Source organism: Hippocampus comes, unplaced genomic scaffold (genome assembly GCF_001891065.2).
Source record: "Hippocampus comes isolate QL1 unplaced genomic scaffold, H_comes_QL1_v1.1 scaffold8, whole genome shotgun sequence".
NCBI classification, from domain to species: Eukaryota; Metazoa; Chordata; class Actinopteri; order Syngnathiformes; family Syngnathidae; genus Hippocampus; species Hippocampus comes.
In genome coordinates, this window is record NW_017806153.1 from 509,738 (window position 1) to 527,200 (window position 17,463).

Here is a 17,463-nt window from a genome sequence, read left to right on the forward strand (position 1 = left end):
GATCAGATATCAGGTCAGTAGAATTGAAACAAACAAATTGGTGCCTGGCGAGAGGCATTTTGACCTCGGCTACTGGGACCAACCTCAGTCAGAAAATCTGTCCAAAACGGGGACAGTGTCGGATACCCTTCGAAATCAATCGCCGATGCTAATTCAAAAAGGATCCTCTCCTTTCTCACAATGTACAAAGTGTGACTCCCAAACGCAGAGGATACGCATTGATCGGCGGTGGCCCCAACGCGAGTCCAACTCCGTCCATTTGTCCACCTGTGCTGGCAAAGAAATGAGCTTTAATGAGCAAAGGAGCCCCGAAATGTTCCCTCGCAAGGATATTCGTTCCAGCCCCCGGAGGTCGGCGGCCGGAACGGCGAGGGAGGCGTGATATCGAGAGGCGAGGAAAGAAAGAGCTGTGGGCAAACGGTTTTAAAGTGGCTGTCCTTCGGAAAAGTCGGTTCGACAGATAGCGAGCCGGGGCCTCGAGAAGACGGGATTGTGGGGAGGAAGAAAAAAAATATATAGAACAGAGAGAGGTAAAGAAGTGGTGGGGAAATGGTGGAGGGTTAAAAGGAGTGAAGGGTGGGAGGGGATTAGCTTGACGGGTATGTTGGCGCTTTGGTCCCCCCTTGGCTGTGATAGGAACATTGAATTATTCATGCGGCAACAAGGACAAAATCATTTTTTATATTGTGACCATTGCTGTTCGGTGCCTTACAAGGGGGGGGGGGGGCATCTTGAATCGAAACGAATCCAAAGCGGCGGGATTCTTGCCATCTTTTCTGGACCCAAAAATTGCACTGAGGCCTTCCGAGCAGCCAAACACACAATTGTTTCGTGACTCATAACAGAGCGTGTGAGAAAACCGCGCAATTGCTCCTTGGCGGTGGGAAAAAAAAAAAAAAAAAAAAGAGTCCGAACAAACCACATGCTGCTTCAGCAGTCGTCAACCGATCCCTGGTCTTATCCATGTCAATGTTCGACTGGTTACAAATTGAATTTCCTTCAACTAAACCCAAATCAAGGTATCACTTGTGTCAAACTAGGCTTAGCATTATCAATAAACTACTTTTTTGCCCAGTATGAGGAAAGGGTAGTGGAAGTAGTCGGACTATTGGTCCCCAGCACCTCCTGTTAAAGTCACAGCATGAAGCTGCTGCCCGGGCAGATATGAGCATCGCTGTTGTTGAATAATTCAGCAAGCAAGCAGCAAGAAAGCAGCAAGGACACTGGGCCGTGTTGATACAGTGACGTGTGGACGGGGGATTTGCGAAGGCCCGAAGAGAGAGGAGGGCGCGGGGAGGAAAAAAAAAAAAAAAAAAAAGCAGAAGTTAATCCACATCACTGCAAGATCTGACCTCAGGAGCCCATGGGATCCAAACGACTCCCTGGCCAGGAGATCGTTTGTCTTTGTCAACGACCCGTCGCCCGGACAAGGCTCCACCGTGGTGGAAACGAGGCAGTGGAGAGTGAATAAGAGAAAAATAATAGGAGTGGCACTCACGATTGTTAACCAGGCAGGCAGGAAGTGGTTGATGCGCTTCATTGAATAAGACCTCAGCCAAGGCTCGCTAGTTCGAGAAAGGTTCATTGGATTGGCTTACGACAGGTGCGATTGTTGTAGGTGCAGTAGGTCCAGTAGGTGGCGGTAATGCTCGTTACCAAGGAATAAACTGCAAATTTATTTTTGGGGTGGTCATTGCTCTGCTTGGGCCCCACTGCAAGAAAACTGTAGCAGTGAAAGGAGCCCTTCCAAATTCTTTAAGCATTCTTTCATTTTTAATTGCTTCAAATGCAGTTGTTTTTTTCTTTTTACAAATGTATATTAACCAAGTGCAAATTGATATAATTTTACCAATGCAGGATTTACTTAAAAAATGTTTTCAACATTTTGTCTTATTAAAGTTTGAATATTTTCACCAATGTTTACGAAAGTAAATTAGTTTTTTTAAATATGACACATTTTGTTTCAACATGGACACTTTTCTACTTCTGACTTAATCCAAACTCAATATGCACACACATACATGGACCCGCAGCACACCAGGTGACACGGCCGCACGTGACTAAAGTGGAGAAAAAAAATTGTGATTCTGCCAGATAGGAAGTCGTTGAGCACCAGACATCGCCGAACATCCTGGCACACTGAATATGAATTTGACGCTCCGCCTACAGTGCCCTCCGAACCACAAAAACATGGCGTGATTGTCGAGGAAGAAGTGGTTTTGCCACAAAGACAGTGAACAAACTCACGAAAACGCCACTTGCTGAACCCAGCATGGCGTTCTCATAGAGAGCCACGTGTTGGAAAGCGCGACATTTCGACCCGTTTGCTCATATGCTATTTGTAAGGGACGTGTGACAGGGCGCATATTCAGCACCGCACAGCACCGAGCCTGCACTCATGTCAACGTGTGACATTTTAAACCAGAAGCTAAGCGGTCACCTCTACGGCCTGCGTTCTTATCCGCGCCTTTTTTTCACCCTCGTGTCTTATGCAGCAAGTAGGGCTCATTAGACGTTACAGAATGTACATGAGGTTCTATAAGATGGTGTCTGCGCCTGTGTGTGTGTGTGTATGTGTGTGTATAGCTGGAACCTTTCATGAAGATTCGGGCCCGGAAAGAGTTAACGTGGCCAAGCATGATATGGTGGCGCCGCTAATGGGAAGCGGGCCGCTGGCTGCTAGAAAGCTGGCCGACGAGGGATTACACTGGGAAGTGATCACAGGGAAGTCTTGATCAGAGCCGCAGAGGCACCAGGCAGCTCATTACGGGCTGCAGTGAGCTCAGTGGCGTGCGGCAACAAACAGGAAGTGGAGTACACTCACTCCCGGCTGCTGTTCCAGCAAGATTAAAACCTATTGTTTGTATGAAAAAAAAAAAGGAGGCATTCATCCATTTCATTAAAACATGGGCAACTTCCTATTCAATCGTCATTTAACGATCCTCGGACCCCTTTATGTTCACGCGTAAAGAAAATAAAAAGCGGGGGGGCAGACACCACCCTATGTTATCGTTGGCTTCAAACACACGCCATTGTTATATTTCATGTTTACAGCCTCGGATGTGTTGGTCCCTATGGGAGAAATACGCATTGCATTGACGTTTACAATGTACATTTTTTAAAAAAGATTTTCCATTCCAAAACATGCCCCGTAGGTTCATTCTTTACTCTAAATTGTCCTTCGGCGTGATCGTGAGTGTTAATGGCCGCGAGCCTCGTGAGGATCAGTATTTCGGATAATATTAGCATGCTTAAAACAAATATTAAACTTTTTTCCCCCCCTTTTGCTTTTTACAAATCTCATTTTTCACAAATTGACAAATGATTATGAACGTGCAAAATATCCATAACAAATTTCAAAGTGACCCTGACGCTGCTCTTTAGCATCAATGACACACACCGGTACTAAAAATATGCATTTATTGACTGTGTTTGGAATCTAATGTGTCATTGACATGCACAAGAACACAGATGCTGGTGTCTTTGTTGTGCCACCATGCGTGATTTAATCAAGTTAGCCCGTCACCGATCTGCCACGCGTAACTGTGCCTTTGACGGCATTCCGCGTGATTCGAATTTGCACAAGTGGCGGCGGATGAAACACACCAAATTACCTTCACGTGCGCACTGCTTAGAAGTCAACATATGAGAGAGACGCTGATCGGAAGTGAAGCAAAGCAGCCATCCTGGAATAATTGCTATAATTTCTATAAAAAAAAAAAAAGACGTATTTTTGTGATGAATGCAACGGGAAAATGAAAGCAGCAACCTAAACTTGAATAGAAATAGCATTGTTTGGGGATAAAAATACTTTACTTAAAAGCTGAGTGGGGGAGTAACAGGCAAGTCAAAAATCAAGTCGTCATTTGCTTGTTAGACCTTTATTTGTTCACAATCTGATAGTTGTTTTTATTTTTATCTTTCCCAATCAATCTTTGTACTGTCTATGACTAAAGTCACTCACTCCTAGCATACTTCTTTGCAATTTTTAAACAGGCAAGACTCAAGTGACGTAGTTCAAGTCGAAGTCAAGTCGAATGAAGTCAAAGTTGAATCTTTGAGGCGTTTTAGTCAAGCACGTCCCAATTTATAATTTTGGTGATTTAAATCCAGCTGGAGATTCCCCCAAGTGCTAGCAGAAAGCTTCAAGCTAACTGGTGATAGTCAAGCTAGGTTAGCTTTGCCATTAGCTGTAAAGAAAGCAGTCCTTTATTTTAATGGCACAAACAAGGAGCGATCGTTACCATGTGACAATATAATTTTGGAGGCCCCTAATGAGGGAGAAACTTTTGTTTTTCGCAAATTAAAAAAGGTGGATCCTACATCTCAATTCCAGACACTCCTGCGAGGAACTATTTTTCTCCTTCAGCTAATTACCTTTCCATTAAATTTTCAGTGGTGGCTCTGCAATCATGTTTAAATCACGTCAGGGGAGAAAATTAAGAGTCAACCCACTGCGAGGATGACGGTAATTGTACTTTAAGATCCAGGACGATATCACAAAGTGAGATTTAAATGGCAAATTTTCTTCCCAATGATGCCTTAATGATACCAGTGAACATGATTTCACCTCCGAAATGGAAGTCAGGCTGCATACTGGCTTCATGAACTCAAGAACACCCTGGACAGGCTGTATTTAATGTCGAGGGGGTTGGGGGGGGGGGGGGAAGTCCTCAACACAGAAGGCGATAGATTGGCTGAGAAACTGGGGAAATGTAAAACTCGACTGACAAATTCAGTCAATCAAAAACACATCATGAGACTGCTTTCCATTTCATTGCATTATTTTTATTTTGACACCTTGTTTCTTGAGAAAATAAAAGACAGCCCAAACACCAATCATGATATTCATAAGCACTAAGGTCGGGGATGCACCACTTTATTGGCAGGGCTGCTTTATTTTTAATATCTTTTGGGGGGAGTTGACATTTGAGCAGTTTTATTAGCTTCATTGAGCAGTGTGTATCTTTTTCTTTCATCTTTTTACAGAAAAAATGTTTCAAAAAAACTTTGTGGCAGTTTTATGGGAAACTAAATCAGAAATTATTTTCCAAGATTAGTTGAGGAAAGTCTTTTACAACATGCATTAAGTCTCCAACGCATGATTGGTTACGTGGGACGGGGCTGCTGTTTGGGTTAGCAAAGGTCTCAAAGTTAGCAGACTACAAGATTGAGTGTTTTTTGTGCACTGCCGAAACAAAATGGACGCAGTGTTTATTTCCTGACTCGAGCATAAGGGACCTTCAACAGCGCCCTTCGTCAAAAGTGATGAAAAGCGGATGACTTGTTTTTTTTTGTCTGTGTCAGCTTAAGAAATTCCCACATTGCCCATAAGCGTCCATTAAAACCCTCCACACAGACCCACTAAAAATAAAAAGATAAAAGCTCATCAAAAGACATAGCAATGACCCTGGACCACTCAAAAATCGCTAGTGCAAAGAATAACGGGCTGTCCATTAAACGTCAGGATAAAAGTAAATAACTGCGCGCTGACAACGGCGGGGATTTGCAGCTGTTCAAACGCGTCTGCTGGCGGGGGCTTCCCGTGTAATTAGGCCCATGTCACAACGTAATCGACGCTCATTTCAGTTTCGTCGCAGGGAAACGACACGAGGGCCTTCCTATTGCACAGCAGGGCAAATCTTTTCTGCGACACTTTTCATGAACTAAGCGCTAACTCATAAGGGGATAACTAACAAGCTGACTCGAGTAAGCATGCGTTCGTTATTCTGCTCGCGAACTATGCACTTAACTAACGAGACAATTACTTGCTGACTAACAATGTAAAAAGTCAACAAACAATGAATGTGATGTTTTTGCATAATCCATATAACTAAATCATGCGCTAACCAGCTAAACGGCTAACTAAGGAACTACTGTCACTAACGTATATATAACGTGTATTTTTTTGGTGGGGAAGAGCAGTGGAGCAGCTTGACGCCAGCGGCCTCGCAGGATCAGATGCTCGCGACTGGAATTAGCGCCCGTCTTCTGAGCGGAGGCGAGGATTAAATGTTGGTGAGCTTCTAAGGCCTCATACCTCGGGGGCATGCGAGAAGTTAATCAAATGTGTTGGGGGGAGTTTATTTATATGCCCCTGGTGTCACGGACATGCTAGGAATGGCAATAGCTTCCCTCGAAAATCTCCCCGCAATACATCCCTGTACATTTGCCAGCTAGCTAAGGAGCTAGCCAACGAACCATTTAACTCGTGTTGCGACACTAAAACGTAACCTTGCTTCTTTGTTTGCGTGATAATTGATTTTAAATAGTCAACTCAAAAACATCCACGGAACGCAAAAAGCTGTCGTTTTGATGTTTTTGCTCGTCAACACCTTGTGAAAACAAATAGCGTGACGTGTTGCACGTGGAGGAGGAATAAAAAAAAAACGGCCTTGTGCAGGATTAAGTGCACTCAGCTGAAAAAGTAGTCGGAATATCGCGCAGGTACACAAAGCCTTGTTGGCGGTCACCTGCGGAGGATCTCAAACAGCCTCAGGAAAGTGTTTTTTTTTTTCGTTGTCTATTCTTGAATCAGATGAGTACTCCATGTGAGTTCCGAAAATGTCAGCACTCATCCAGGAGACTGTTTAGACTGTCAATGTCACTTTACAGTGTACCCGCAGCGGGCGGGAGTGCTACAATTCGTTTATTACGTCCGTAATGTTCCTTCGGGTTGTTAAAATGAAGAGTAATGTACTGTAAAAGCGGAGGAGGTCAAATATGTTGAAAGAGCGCCGCACACACCCCCCCGACATAAAGGCGCCGCAGCATGTGGGACGGCATGGGAGATATAATAATAGCCGGAAAAATGATAATCATAGAATTCTTGTTATTTTCAAGCACACATACAACCTATACATGCATACCGCCATTAAAAAAAAAAAAAAAAAAAAAAAAAAATCAAAGAAAGCCCTAAATTGAGACATACTAGACATGGCTGTATTGTACAGCTCACAAAATGAGAAAAGCCGATATTTCCAAACGCAATAATTTGTTTCTTTCAGCACAACTGCGCTTTTTGGGGGGATGGGGGGGGGGGGTGGGTTTTGCCGGGTGTGCCCGGTGTCCAGGCGGGGTTGCGAGGGAAAAAAAAACAAAAAAAAAAAAAAAAAAAAAGAGAAAAATATGAAATATGGATGAGTCACCGAAGCGCCACCGGGTGTCACCTCCACGACAAGCACATGCACTCAGGTTGCGTCGACACGTGTTCTGCTGGCAGCGTTCGAAGCGCCAAAGTGTTTCCTCTGCAGCCGAGCACTCCGCTCAACTGTGGAGGAGGAACTTGACTTTGTTTGGGGGTCTAAAGAGGATCGGCTTTTTCCACCTGCCGAGTGCTCCACTCTATTCGAAACTTCAACTGAGTGTGGCATGAACCCTTTCGGGCACAGCGGTTACAACAGTGGACCTCATTATCAGGTTACAGGGTGCATGAAAGGGTTAAACAGCTTCAAGCCATTATTTTGAAGAATAGACGCTGCCCGGCGCTTTCTGCAGTTGAGTGTGTCGGAATTGAACGCAAGTGAGGCACTGAAAGAATTTTGGACTCATTGAAAAGAAGTTGAATTCACAATCACATCAAAGGCACTCGCGCCTCGTCGGCGCTTATGTCCATCCCAGTTGTTCTCTTTTTGTTCTGTTTACTTCCAAAATGAGGCCAGAAGCTTTACAAACACAACCCCGCACCCCCCACCCCCCTCCCCCAAAAGCATCTTTATGTGTATACTGAGCTCCGTGTTGGGATTTAGCCCTGCCTTGTGAGCCCCCCTGACTGATGTTGGAAGGACGAAAATCATTTCTGGGAATAAAAACAAGCCTTGGAGAAGACGTTGCCTTCACAGTCATGTTTGACCTGAGCTTCAAAATGTCATTTCACTTTCCAAAATAGAAGCCTCCCCTCGGTTCATATATATATATATATATATATATATATATATATATATATATATATACACACACACACACACACACACACACACACACACACACATACAATCATTTATTTTGTTTTCTCAGTGCGGCGCAAAAGGCAACCAAACAGAATCCACCGCCTCATATTGATTTCTTGTTTGTGTCCCTGTCTTTAACGCCGCTGCAATGTACGCCACGGTTTCTTAAAGAAGAAAAAAAAAAAAAAGGAAAAGAAAATAAAGGAAATGAACATGTTGTTGCTCTTTGCTATCAAAAATAAAGGAGCCAAATTTGGTCACATAAGCTTTGCGCTGGACATTTATCGTGTCCGTTTTCGCAATGCTTGTTTCAACCCGGAACCAGGTTCAGGCTTGAAATTCTAACTTCAAACACTTTCTTGAAACCCTAACCCCGCTTTTGAAAATCTCACTTCAAATTTTCAACCTTGCTCAAATTCCACTTGTATGCGGGGAGCGTCAAGTCAATGCAGCTCAATATGCGGCCCGTGTCATGAGGCGCATGTGCAGACATGAGTCGCCACGGAGGCAGTAGGTTGCAATGGGCGCATGCATGCGCGCGCGCGCGCCAATGAAGCGCGCCTCGTCTCTTTCATATGGAAAACAGGCGGTGAATTAGCACCTGAGACAAGTACCGAGGCTGATTGCAGCCCCGCCGACTTTTAGTATGCATCCGAGAAACTGATTTTGACATTTTAGTAATGGGGGGTGGAGTGGCGAGGGAGCTGTCAGCGCGGTCACGCGCAAATCTGTATTTAATCACGCTGACGTTATAATGCCGATTGTGCACCAAGAAGAATAAACGGACACAATAATCTTTTTTTTTTTTTTTCCTGGCGCCGGTATATTAATGCATGTGTGGGGAGGGGGAAGCTCGCATTGTGCCGCCCGTTTGAATGCGTGCTTGTCCTTGACGTTCCGACTGTACACAACTGCAATGAAAGCTCGTTTTAAGTGTACAGAGGAGGGCACCCAATGGATGCAAGATTAGGTACGCAAGCGGCATTTAATCACGGCATGACCAAGAGCTACAGCACATTGTTGTGGTTCGGTATTTGCGAATTCGCCAATTTGGGGACAGGAAGCAGAAAACGGGTGAGCCGTAATTGCTCGTGACCCGAGGTCTGAGCAACTTGTGATATCATTTTCATTCGGCAGCAAGTGGGAAAATGGCCGCCGCCGAGACGACGCGCGTAAATACATGTTCTGACAACATCACATGGGCAATCTTTGAGGAGCACTCAGAGGTCTACTTAATGAGAGAACATTTATAATCACATTCTTACCGGTGAAATGCGCACCGCCATTTTCTCCCAGACTTTTTGGTACAACCGGAGTAGTGAGGCGCGCTTGGCGGCGAGTGGCATCGTAAGATGGCCGCCGGTGACTTGACTTGCTACGGCGAGGAGGCGGCATGAGCAATCTGGGTTCTTGTAGACGTCTGTGGGTACAAAAAAAAATAAATAAAAACATCTGGATTTTTGACTTGACATCTCCTTCAAGCACCAAACTTAAGAGTCATCTGAGGACACCGGAGGACAAAACGTACGCCGGTTAGCCATCATCTTTTCAAGTGCTCGCCGCGACCCTCGATGCCACCGCCGCCGCTTGCCGCATAGTAATCACAGCGAGGCCACGGTGGGGTAACGTGCGGGCGTCACCTCCCGAGGGTCAACGATCACTCCTCGCTGCGTGGAGACGTGGCCGTCACGGGGCGTGTCGGACGCGGCTGCCGCAGGGTGAGGCGGCGCGGAATCGACTTGGATTTTCCTCGGCAAGTCATGTGTGAGAAGAAGCGCTAATGAGATGTAAAGCACCCGCTGCAATTAGAAGCTGTCGAGGAGGAGGACAATTAAGTGGCGTTTACTGCGTACCCCCCCCCCCACTTCAAAGCCGACCCATGCGCTCCCTCACGTGGGGCCTCACGGAAAAAAAAAAAAAAAAAAGATTGATGATACCCCACCATTGGTTAATGAATCTCCTTATGAGCATAAAGGCTGGCGTTTACCCGACTTGAAACCCTACTTTGTCATACTAGCTAACATGAAACCCTAATACAGGCTAAAAACACCGACTTAATAATTTTACTAATTTAAGACTGGCTCATGCCTGGCGATGACGGCTTGGGTGGGGGTGAGAGTGGGGTGGGGGGTGTGGGGGGCAATAAGCTGCTAGCTGTACGCTCTAAAGCAGTCGAGAAGCAGCGTGGTGAAAAGGCTGCCGGGACAGATGCCAGATAAGGTCAGGAAGAAAAGGGGATTTGCCATCTTTTTTTTTTCTCTCCTGGGGATTTGATAAGTAGACCATCGGCGTCCGCCCGCTAACACTTTGGGCTTAGTGGCAACTATAGCACGTGTTCACCGGAGCAAGGGACTCCTCAGCGGATGACTTTTGACCCATACCCCCCCGCCATATACATTAAAAAAAAAACAAAATTATAATTAAATAAATGCTGTATAAATACAGTGTAGTGCTTTTCAAGACCGTGAAAAAATATATATATACAATTGCGAGTGAGAGTCTGGATCGACAGCTACAACCAAGTGTGATTCGTCTCCGTTGCTGAGTATCCGTTTCGCCGGGTCCTTCAAACAAATTCCTTGGCAGAGGTAGAAAATGCGTCTCTCTTAAGTTCCATCCTCTGACGGGAGGCCGCCTTTCATTCGTCACCGCGACGTGCTTTGTGGCAGCTGCTGCTCAAGTCGCCGGCCGACCTCCGACGATAATTAGAGCCTCCGTGCCATGCCGAGGAGATTCATTCCAATTAGGCGAAGTCATTATCCCCCACCCCCCCCCCCCTAAATTTTACTTACCGATGTCTGCCGGCTGACATCGTGTCTCGCTCTGTCACACAGACTGAAGCGTGCGGGAAGATTGAGAAAAACTTTGCCCCGTTCACACACCGAGTCGGAATGATCAATCGTGTGGAACACACAGACACCTTCAAAGAGATTTATCACACAGGATTGTTCCCCCCCCCCCCCGGTCTTGTAGGTGACACGCTTTGGGCAAAATACTCCGAGGATCAAGAACTACGGTGTTCCCACTCGCAATTTCTACGGTGCGAAAGATCCTTTCAATATAAAAAGAGACATACAATATAACAATACGTCATATATTCTTTATCCTCTGCAAAAAGCGAGGAACAATAATGCACTCTGAGTCATTTTGAAACGTGGTGATTCTTTATTGATCAGTGCATTTGCATCTTACTGTCCCCCAATGGCCAAGACTGGCGCAGCAGAAGTTTGATTATTTTATTATAATGTGTTCAAATGCTAATGTACGTACTTTTGTGTTCTGTACTTTGCTTCTGAACGGTGCCTTGTGTATGAAATGTGCTCTATGAATAAATCTGTTCTGCCTCGCCTTGCTAATGTAAAGCGCGTTTCTGAAATTGTTGAGCATGATCGAGACTCTCTGATGCTAATGTGTTCCGGCAGCGCGTCACTGACGTCAACACAAACCTGTTCGTCCTTCTGGCGAGCTGTCGACACGGGAGGCGCCATTATCATCGCATTACTCCTCACCCGGGCTCGGCTCATCTTGACATTTGCCGTTTTTGGGGCTCGGGGGAGAGAGACGTGTCACGCTCGGCCGCCTGTCGTGGCAGAAAGAGAGGCAATTAAGATTTTCTTTTTTTAATGTTTCCTGGAACCACACAATGACGTTTGTCTCCATCTGCTACTTCTCTTCTTCCCACGTGGAATTCCCACACCTGAGCTGCGAATACAACTTTCGGGGAATACAGTGGGGGCATTGAAATACAAATGACATGCTCCTCAGGGTGGCTGTCAAGTCTGACGTTTTAAAAAAAAAAAAAAAAACGTGACTCCACATCCTTGCTCTTTCATCTTTTTGTGCATGACGTGCGCGCACCACAACAACGAGGCACTCTAACGTTTATTAATCAGGAAAACTAAAAATGGTTTCATGCTACGTCGCATTGTGTAGCGTGTGACCTCCACTGGGGGGGAATTTATCGCATCTTCCCGATTCCGAAGAGGAAGCAGGAACGCGCTTCACACGGTCCACGCACAGACACACAAAGAGCAAACGTGTTGGTGTGCGTTACTGTGAGCAAGACAAATAACGTACGTGAACAAAGTGAGATCGCACGCTTCTTTGGACAGTCGACCTTCTCCGGCAAGCACGTTTCTTTCCTTTTGGACGTTTTTAGCGAGCGTACTATTAATCTCCAGTGGAATTGGAGAGTAGAGATTGTAAAAAAAGGGTGGGGGGCGGACATGGGTCTTGTGTTCAGGGGACGTCAGAGCAATCGATTGCAGGGAGCGTCTGTAAACAATGCAGCCAGCCGGCGATGTCAGAAAGAGATCCGATGATTTATCCTTAGGAGACAAAAGGACGTTTCGTTGTGCCGCTTCGGTAGCCGTTGGCGGGGGGGAATATATATAGCCAGGTAATGGAAATTTCCCAGAGTAAGCTGCTACGTGTGATCAGATAATAGTGTCTTCACACTAGGCGAAGTAGCATTTGACTCATCCAAGGTGATTTGTATTTTACTATTTTTGTTTTCCCCATTGCCAAGAAGTAGACATAAATCCGAGAAGCCCCGTTTTGACCAACTGTGAGCTCCGGGGGCAACGTGCCTGGCCTGCACGTGCCTGGGAGAATCAGTTATGAGCTTCAACGTTTGGCTTTGAAACGCCAAAATGCACATATTGACATGTGCGCTCTTGCCAAATTTCGCGGGAACGGCTGTCAAACAGAGTCATTATTTCCATGTGTCTGTTTGCGTGCAAACATGGAACTTGTTTGTCCTCCTGGAACGTTTGCATGAGTTCTGATTTGGGGTTTTTTGTTTTTTTAGACGCACACACAACATGGATGACAAATCAAACGCGAAGGGAGAACAAAAACTGCACCGGCACCAAATGTTCCACAGCTTGCCCGTAAATCCATGCAGCATTAATTGGACCGGTTATTCTCCTCCCATCACAGCCCGGAAGACCCAAAGACGCTTCTGTTTGTGATTCTATTTTGCGGTTGTTGTCGTTTTCTGTCGTGTGTCGGTCAGAACACTGGCAGGGCAGCGAGGAACCGCTGCTCCATGCCAGACTTCTCATTTAGGCATCATAAGGCTTCACCAACCACAAATCATTTTTTGGTGGTGTCACGACACAAAGAGTTTTGTTTTTCCTGACCTGACAAAAAAAAAAAAAATGTCAGGTCAGGCCCGATCTGGAAAATTGATCGCAATCGTAGATCGGGCCTATAAAAAGGGGGCTAAACTCTTGCAGGGTTATAATAGTTTGGGATTTTTCATTTGGGATCGTTTTTTTTTTCATTAATTCGGTTAGTTTTCGTTAGATTTTACAGTATTTTGGTCACACTTAATTTGTGTTTTTTTGGGGGGGTAAATGCTTCATTTTGGGTTTTTTTTGTTTGTTTTTTTTTGTTTCAGTATTAGTTTTAGTTTTTTAAATATATTAAGTATTTATCAAGTGCAAAAAAAAAAAAAAAAAAAAGGTAACTAAGTATTGTGTAAAATGTTAACTCCAATTCTTAAATGACTTTCTGTACGGACGTGTACAGCAATACACACACGCTTATCCTCACAAGGGTCGTGGATGTGCGGGAGCCTATCCCAGGCTGTCTTTAGGCAGTAGGCAGGGGACACCCTGAACCGGTTGCCAGCCAATTTTAATTTGAGGTATTTTGTTTTTGTTTTTTGTTTTTTTAATAAAAGTGCGGACGCTGTTATTGAAAGTCTCACAGCAGATTGCTTGAAAGTACAGGCTGTCGACCACGCGTGCTGTTAAAGCGTCTAATTAGAGCTTCTACATCAGTGAGAATGTTTGCACGCAACCGCCCGTGTGTGCGCTGTTCGAGGTCACCGTGCTACAAAAAAAAAAAAAAATTGTCCATATGCAGCAGCAGAGTCCTGTCCGTCTGTACTCAGCTGCCGAGCGCTCGGGTTAGCGTCACTCGCGCTGCCGTTTCCAAGGTGAGACTCCCTGCGGCAGATGGCAGCGTTGTGCTCTGCAGAGGTGACTAATAGCCCATTAGGCCCACCCCAAATTACAACCTGCCTCCTCCCCTTCACTGCGACGACGCCAGAGCAGATTGGAAAGGTGTCACGATCACCGTTGGACACACGAAGCAAATACAACATGGATGAAAACTACGTCCAAATTTTTTTTTTGGGGGGGGCGGGGTCAATTTTCACAAGTAAACAGCTGCTATGCAGAGCGAGGTGGGGTGCGGGATTCATGAGCACTGGAGACTAAAAACGCATTTTATCAAAGAAACGTCTGCAGATCAGCTCACATCTTCATGAACGTCACACTGACAGCGAATGTGGCCAATGACAGTCCAGTTCAAAAATGACTCCGGAAAACTTCATGATAATGATTAAAAATATCATCATGAGCTCAGAGTGCCGGGCAGTTGCACACCTGCGAGGATAAAATAAACCCAGCGCCGCTGCAGGGCATTTTCGTGAGCTTTTTTCTTTTTTTTGGGGGGGCGGGGGGGGGGGGCTCTCTCTTTTTTTTTTAAATGGACACTGAACAAAGTGAGTCCCTTAAATGTCACCGCCTGCTCCCCAGCCCGAGATGACCGCCGCCGTGTCATTTCAGGCTCAGCTGAGGGCAAACGCAGTCGTGACACGCACGACTCGCTTCATAACACACACGCGCGCGCGCGCGCACACACACACACACACACACACACACACACACACACACACACGTGTAAATATATCGTTTTGGAACTCAAAATGAGGAGAACGTGTACCATTGGTCATTTAAATACACGTCAAAGATGTTTGCGTAGTTAAAAAGTGGCAGGCATGGTTATAAAATCGAATGTACTTACAAGACTGATTAACCAATCAAAAAAATAATAACTGAGCAAAGAAACAACCATCTGATTCACAAACATGTTGACCGACCAACCCGTCAACCATCCAATCAGCAATAAAAACATGCTGGTCTATGCCGTTTTGGGGCGGGGGGTGTCAGCTGACACGGTTCGCGAATGAACTAAATGGCAATAGGATCCCACAAATGTAGACACAAAAAAAAAAATAATAAAAAAATGCACCAACAAAGTATAATCCAACAATGACAAGATCGAGAGGTCAAGAACGCACTTGAGCACCAGCAGCAACAAGGTCAATAATCCGACGGTGATTTGGCGCTTGGGAAGTCCTTCAATACACGTCTTAACATGAAGAAATTGGCAGCATGTGTGCACGCTGGAGGAAAAGCAATCCTCTGCCACACACACAGGATCATGACATTCGCAACCCCCCGCCCCCCCCACCCCAAAGCAAAAAAAACCCTGCAAAACTTTTCTCAACATGCCGCTCCGCTGGCTCGTCCGCTGCATGGTTTACGACAACCAGCGCTGTCTCCTCACGCCCGGTCAATATATATCACGTAGTCGGCATGTACGACTTCTAAAGAGTCACTTAGGGAGAGACGGAAAGCAATTTTCCAGGACAAGGCGCGACGACACTAGACGGCGTTGGGCGGGTCGAGCACAGCGTGGGCGATGCAGTTGGGTACATTTTCCATCAGAATGGTACAAAGCCATGGGGGGGGGGGGGGGGCTTACAAGAAAAGTCGCGTCCCCTGAATATAACCGTTGGGTTGTCTGCAAAAAAAAAAACATTTTAAAAATGGAAAGTAAGTATAACACCTGTGGAATGTCAGTAAGTTTGGAAGATGGTTGAGCGATTGTTTGGGAGGTTATACGAGTTTGTCAGTTTGTTGGATGTTTTTTTGGGGTGGGGGGGGCTGGTTTTTGCTGAATGGATCGCTTTGTGATTGTTTGCTGACTGGTTTGGTCGATAGATGAAATGTTGGGGCGACAACTTCTCGGGGTCTATTTGCACGTCGGACGGTTGATCGCTCGGTTCTCGGTGGATTTATGAATCCCTCGCTGGATTCAATCCATCTGGTTTTTGGAAATTGTTTTGTTTTGTTTTTTTTCTCTGCATTTCTTCCCATGCGTGGTGGATTCAAGTCAACGACTGGAGCGCTCCGCCACTCGTCAAACTGTCTTCTCATCTTGTGGGAGTAAATGGAAGACATTTTTTATAGGTGCACACAAAGCCCGCCGCCTAAACAACCGCAGCTCCGATATTCATTCAAAGTGTGCACAAACAATGCCTGTGGCGCCCCAACACACACACACACACACACACACACACACACACACACACAGAGCGACTGCCCAGAGTGTGTTTAATAGTCAAGGACACGTTCATTTGGCCCCAGCGAGCATGCAGCCTATTTACTGCGGCATTCTTCGTCTGAGCCGCTCTGCGTTCCATCTATTGATTAGCGGGCCCCGGTATTCACCCGCAGTCCGCCAGACTGATCAACACACGGGCGATTCGTCATTGCGGTGCCGTCGTGGGTCTTCAAAACTTCTAAAAATCAAGCTTTCGGATGTCCGGACGTTGATGAAGTGCTTCACGTCCCTCCTGCTCCCCTCGACTTGTTTTTCTTTCCCGCCCGCCGCCACGTTCTCCATCACTCTGCCGCATAACGACAACTCCCGACTGTCATTTTCCCGTCAAAAGGTTCTCGTCACTTTGCCCACGCTGCCGTCACTCTCGCTTTTGCCACCGTCGCACAGACTTTTTTTTCCCTCTCACCCCGTCATGGCTTCCAGGTACTTAAACACTTTTTTTGACCCATTTGAGACTTGGTCTTGTCCTTGATGTCAATCTTTTTTTTCTCAACGACTGACCATGACTTCCGTCTCGGATGTGTTCACCCGTCGTTCAATTTGGCGGCGGCGCGTTTTGACAGGACAGCCGCTTTCGTCGCAGCCCGTCATCGGCCGTCAACGCCGAGTTGTCCTTGTACACTCTTTGCTAAGCACATCTGGTACGATGACGAGGAAAGGGCACAGGCCCGGGCGTCAGCCAATGTTGTCCGTCATCCCGCACTTGGCCCTGACTACTGTTCTAATCATCTTCACGGAACGCGGGAACTCCAGAAATAACGAGAATGAAAAATCTAGAAAGACGAAGCACCCCAATTGCAAGAGTCGAGCCTGTGTAGCTGCGCCCAGAGAGAATCGATTAGAAGGCTGCTTGGGGGGAAAAAAAAAAAACGAGTGAAGAATCCAAATTGTACTCGCCTTGGGAGGCCTGAGTCAGAGCTGAGCTCTTCCGCGGAGGGTTCTGTAGCGCTTGCTGACTTCACAGTTTGCATCGTTTCAACCTCTGAGAATCGGTGAGGGACCAGTTTCGGAAGCATGTCATGTGACCCGAGTTTTCGCCTACTGTACGCGTGTAGTTTGATATGCTGTTACGCTCCTTTATCCGTTTATGCCCCCCACCCCCCCCAAAAAAAAATGTCCTGTTGTGCGGCGTTAGTCGCCTCGGACTTTTAAAAGGTTCAACTGTAAGCCTTTGACGACCGAGGGCGGACAATTGCGGATAATTGCGGCGAGGAGCTGGCGAGTTCAGCGGTCCTGAACGTTAGTCGGGATAAGATTCTCTGGCACGCAGGCAGAATATTGGATTCTACCACCCCCCTACTACCCCCCC